Source organism: Stegastes partitus, unplaced genomic scaffold (genome assembly GCF_000690725.1).
Source record: "Stegastes partitus isolate 25-593 unplaced genomic scaffold, Stegastes_partitus-1.0.2 Scaffold1120, whole genome shotgun sequence".
In the NCBI taxonomy this organism is placed as follows: Eukaryota; Metazoa; Chordata; class Actinopteri; family Pomacentridae; genus Stegastes; species Stegastes partitus.
Genome location: NW_007578851.1, coordinates 227,024 through 232,796, shown reverse-complemented (window position 1 = coordinate 232,796; position 5,773 = coordinate 227,024).

Sequence of the window (5,773 nt, the reverse complement as noted above, 5' to 3'; positions counted from 1 at the left end):
CCTCCTCCCCCCTCCTCCCTCCCTCTCCGGTGTAACCTGCCGTCGTTCCTCCACCGGGGCAGTGATGCGGATGAGTCCCGGTGAAGCGGCTAACCCCAGTTCGGTGTCGGTGGGTTCGGTGTAGCAGCGGTTCCGGTCCTCCGTGTTTCCGTCCCGGGTGTTCGTTCCCGGGGAGCAGCGGATGGTGTCGCCTCCTGAAGCCGGTGATCAGACGCAGAGGCCGGCGGCAGGGAGCTAGCTGGCCGCGGGGGAAGCTCAGCCTCCGTGCAGGATTTAACCGGGACATTTTCTGGATATTCGGGCCGATTCTGGGGGTCTGGGGCGGGTTTGTTGACCCTGCAGAATTCGCTCGGTTCTTGATGCGCCGGAGGCCCCGAGGAGGAGCTCGGACTGCGGAGCCCCAGAGCAGGGCTCGGACACCGGGGAAATAGAGGAGGTAGGTGGGCTGGTGGAGGACGACAGCCCGGCGGTGTGCGGGTCTGTGCCGGGTTAGTGAGTGCGGATGTCCCGGTAATTAAATGAAGCCTCATGTCGCTGATGTTGGTGTTTGGTGCTGGTGGAAGGAGCTAGCTGGTGGCTAACCGTTAGCCTCAGCATTCCATTGTCACAGCCCGCTGGGCTAGCTAGGCTAACATGCTAGCTCGGTAACAGCCGTGGAAGGAAGAATTCAAACACTGTGTTCCAAAAATCTAACTCGTTCATAAAGGCCCGAACTCTCCACTTCGTGGCTGTTTGAGTTCAAGTGTTCGGGGAAAGCGCTTCGCCCTCCGCCACTCTGTGGACTGTTGTCGTCTCGTTAGCATGCTAATGCTAACAGCGGTGCTACAGTCAGGAGAAGCCGCTCTGAGCGCAGTTAGCATGCTAGCATTAGCTTCCCTCGGCTGCTTGGCTACAAGGAATCTCAAAATGTCTTCTCTGGCGTCCTGTCGGAGCTTCTCCTGCCGGCAGACGGAGCCGGAGACCGGGCAGCGAGCCCGGCGGAGCTCCGAGGACCAGACACGGAAACACGGATCAGTTTGGACACATTTAGCGGGTCCCGTCCTCTGGAGGAACCAGGACTGTTTACGGTGTAGTAGCTCAGAAATACTGCAGCTTCTCCAGCACACCTCCTGATAACAGGAGCGAGTGTTGATACTGGAGTCAGGATGGAAGGAAGCTTCACTGGTTCTCAGAGAGGACAACAGCCGTGAAAGAATAAATACAACATACAGCAGAATTAAATGAGATGAATGAGAAACGGTCCATCAGGTGATGTGACAGCATCTCATCTGCTCCATGAAACAGATGAGAAGTGAATGAATACATAAAGAGTGAAGCTCAGCAGGAGACATGAAGGAGACCAAACTGGTCCCATCAGACCACCAACAGCTCCAGTGTTCAGGATTTGTCTTCGTGGTACCAGAAGCTCGTGTGTCGCTGCTGAATGTCTACATGTGTGTGAATGTGAAGGAAACCTGCCTCCAGTTTGTTCGTTTCTTATTAAAGACAAGAGAAAGAATAAATAGTCCAGAACTGGTGTTTGTCACAGAGACGTTTGTGAATGAAGAAATGTTCTGGACGACAAAGAACCGGTTTCAGGATTATTATTGATTATCAGGGATCCTGACGTCTGGACTTCATTATTTTAAATCAAGTCAAACTTTTAAACCTCCAGAATGTAAAAGTTTCTTTAAAACTCAAACAAAGTGACGAACTTTGTGCTTTTATTTGCAGGAGTTTAATAAATATACAAATAAGACGTTAGCAGTAATCAATAAATATAAATACTGACCCATCTCATCCTAAAGTTAACACGAGCCGTTGTTTTGGTTCTGAACCAAACAGAAGCTCATTAAAAGCCGTGTGTTGTGTTTGGACTCCGTGGTCCCTCTGCGGTCTGCGGTCCAGGTGTGTGACGGTTTTCAGACGTCTGCAGGTGTTTTCTTGTGTCTGACCGTCAGCTAGAATAAAACCCACAGAGGCAGGTGGAGCCGCCTCAGTCCTGACAGCATGGAGGATTCTTTATGGCATCTCATGAGGATGCATTCAAGTCTGATCATTTGTGGACGTTGCTGGTATGGTTTCTATTTTCTCCTCCTCCTCTGGGGATCGATGCAGATCCACCTCCTCCTTATCAATCAGTCACCGATCGATCGGCTGCCGCTCCCTGAACGTGACTCTGAGGCCTGAAGCCGAGAGCAGGTGCAGCAGGTCGCGCTGAGCTCAGGTGACTCAGGTGCAGCTCAGGTGTGTCTGCTGCTGGTTTATAGCCGCTGTAGTTGTTTTACCTGTTGGGTCTGAAGGCTGCTTAGTTGTTTGTGTCAGAGGGAGGCTGACGTCTGTCTTCATGACGACAACGAGCTGCTGGATCATGAAAACAGAAGCTTATCAGAGCTGCTCTTTGCTTCGGCTCTTTAACCCTCTGAGCTCCAGCTGCAGGTTTCTGGGTGATTTCTTTACTTCTGTCTCGTGTTCCTTCACTGAGGTTCAGCTCTGTGGAACCAGAACATCATGAAGGAGGAGAACTCAGGGACGTCTTCTGTCAGCAGGACTCAGAACGATGGGAAAAAGTTGCATTTATTTTCCAAAAATTAAAAGAAAAACCCATCCAGCAACATCCACACAGATGTTCCCACATGTTGGATGTAGATTTAACTTTGTGTGCTTTTAATGGGTTTCCAGATGAACGCTTCCTGTGCTGCTGTGCTCACCTGAACATCACGGCTGTTTCTCACTCAGTCGCGGTCGTGCAGAGGAGCTCCGAGTTCCTGGACTTTCACTAAACCTTGTTTGAGCAACAGTCTGAAGGAGAACAAACGCGATTAGTTCAGCGGCTGTCGGACAGCTGGATTCAGTGGCTGATAAATGGTGTCACCGTTAAAACGTTTTGATCATCAGCCCCGCGGGAACCAGGACACGTAGACAACAAAGAGTTTGTTGGTGTTCAGTCACTTAAACCAATGACGTGATTTATGAGTTTAACGCATTAAATCCGTCGTCATCTTCTGACCTGTTGTCGCTGTTCTTCTGTTTTCTGTCGCAGTCATCTGAAAATAAATCCGTCTGAGGACAAAACGCTTCCTGAGTGTTGCTGATGAGGCCACGTGTTGGCCGACTGTCGGTGGTGAAGCTTTGGCTGTTTCTGACGTTGTCAACGTTTGTTGGATTTTTCCGCCTTCTGGCTTTTTGTTATTCTGTGTGTGTTAATATCCTGAGTTTGGAGGTTTTGGTAAGGTTGTATGTGGGTTTTTATCATGTTATTGTGGTAACATTTGAGTTTTGATGGTATGCTAACATCCAGGGTTGTCATGTTTCGTGAGTTGGCATTTTTTCACATTTTCTTGTTAATCTCTGGGTATTTCTGTCACGTTAACATCCAGGTTTTTGATGTTTTTATTCTGTCAATATCCAGATTTTTTTTTAAGGTTTGGTGCGTCAGTATCTGGGTTTTGGATTTATGGTGTAACTTTAAGATAATTCTATGAAAATCTGGATATATTCAGGTTTTGTTCTGTAATGATTCAGGTTTTGGCTCATTGTTGTGTCAGTATGTGTAAAAAACAATGAAGGAGTCCAGCGCTGTCACAGCGTCACGCCAAAGTCCATCTGACATGTCGTCATGAACGGACCTTCACCAGCTGAGCGCCACGCCCAGTCCAGGTGCTCTCAGGTGTGTTGTTGTTGCTCTCAGGCGCGCTCTGTTTTCTCTGCGTTTACTGGACGAGCAGCAGAAGTCTGTCAGCTGTGACCCGGTTCGATCGTGAAGCTGGGTTCTGGTTTATTAGACGTGAGGTGTCGCTCAGGATCCTTCGGTGAGTAATTCTCCAGAAGAGCATCTTCTGCAGCTAGTTTTTGGTTCGCACACGTCAAACCTGAAGATCTGCTGCTTCTCTGGCTTCTATAGCAAAGAACTTAAACCGCTCAAACCTCCACACGCTGTCTGGGCTCACCCAGCCTGGCCCGAACCAGCTTCATCTGGGCTCACCCAGCCTGGCCCGAACCAGCTTCATCTGGGCAGAGTGGACACATGGAGGAAGGACCAGGAGCTGGAGCAGCTCAGGTTCAACAACAGCTCCAGGTCGGCTGTTTGAAATCAGTTCAGAATGACAGAAAAAATGTCCAGAACAAATCAAAAGGTGTCAGAAATGACTCCTGGCTTGTTCAGAATGAACCAAACGGCCCGAGATGACCCAGAAGTTGTCCAGAAGGACTGGAAGTAGCCGAAAGTGACTCAGTGCTGCCTCAAAGTGACTCTTTAGCAAAGACTCCAAAGTTGCTCGAGGTGACTTAAAACTTGTTCAGAGTGATTAAACTTGTTCAAAATGACTCAAAGCTTCTTTAAAATGACTCAGAACTCATTTAAAATGACTCAGAACTCGTCCAGAATCTAGATCTGACAGTATAGAGACGACGCGGCGGTGGTCAGGGGAAGATCTCTGATGATGTACGACGTGTGTTCAGGTGATTTCTGTGCTTAACTTCAGTCGGTCTGAAATCTACAATGATTCGTGTAAACGGAGGACAAGAGGAGGAGAACCCAGAGTCACCTCGGAACCGCCTTCAGTAGTGTTCTGTTGGGTTTCTCACTTCTGCTGTTTCTGTGACTCCTTTAGTTTTTTCAGGTAGTTTGAGTTTCTGCTGACGTTTTCCTCGGTTCCGTTGAGTGTTGTCCAGTTCTGCCGTCTGAACGTCAGACGGGTTTAGTTCTGACTCAGGTTTCATTGGAGGGAAACTCGGGCTGATGAAGATGTTTTAGTGACTCTGTAGAATCCAGGAAGTGAAGACGATCAGACAGAAGCCGATGAGGCGCTGCTATCTGCTTTATAGTTACTCTGACATGCTGGTGGCGCCTGTCAGCAGATTGTAGGGCGGGTGTCCTGTCCCAACAAGTCTTCTGTGTCACAGTTTGTGTTTTCAAAGAAAATCTATCAGTCAACTGGATGTTATTAATGCACCAAAGTGTGGATAGTAAGACACCAAAGCATTCAAAACCTGAATATCAGCACAACGAGATGTCAAACCCGGTATATTACAGCTGTAAAACATCAAAAACATGACTATTGATGCACCAAAACTTAGAAAACACGACTAATATCGCACCAAAACATCTAAAAACCCAAGTATTAACCTAACAACACACCCAAAACCCGAATGTTAACACACCAAACCATCCAGAACCTGTGTATCAAAGCTCCAAGACGTCAGGAAATGTAAAATCTCCTGCATCTGAATCCACCTGAGCAGCAGTGACGCTCTGCGCTTTGAGCCTTCACTGCATGTTCATAGTTACAGAAGCTTCTTACTCTCTCTTTAGTCCTTTTGTTAAATCAGTCTGATTTTCTGGCGCCAAATCAGCTGATGGGAAATCTTTGTACGTGCTCAGTGTTGTAGGAAACCTTCCAGAAAATTATCAGACTAAAAGTATTCGTTCTGCTCGTCATGTTCTGACCTTTTAATGTGAAGCGGCTGCTGGGAATCGTCATAAATCGTCTGCGGAGGCGCCGTGATGCTGCAGAGACGATCTGACAGATGTGTAATGAGCGTGTTGGTCTGCAGAGCTCTGATTGGTCCGTCAGCATCAATGGGCTGTTTCATCCAGTTAGCATGTGTTAGCATGTGACCCTGAGTGTTAGCAACGCTGAGCTGCTGCCTCTCAGGTGACCGATGACAGCAAACATAGCGTGAAGGCACTGGTGATGGGATGGATCCATTTAATCAGCTGCATTTAGTCTGGTCCCACTGGAGTCTGCAGTGATTAGTCTGGTCCCACTGCTGTTTACACTGCTTTGTTTAC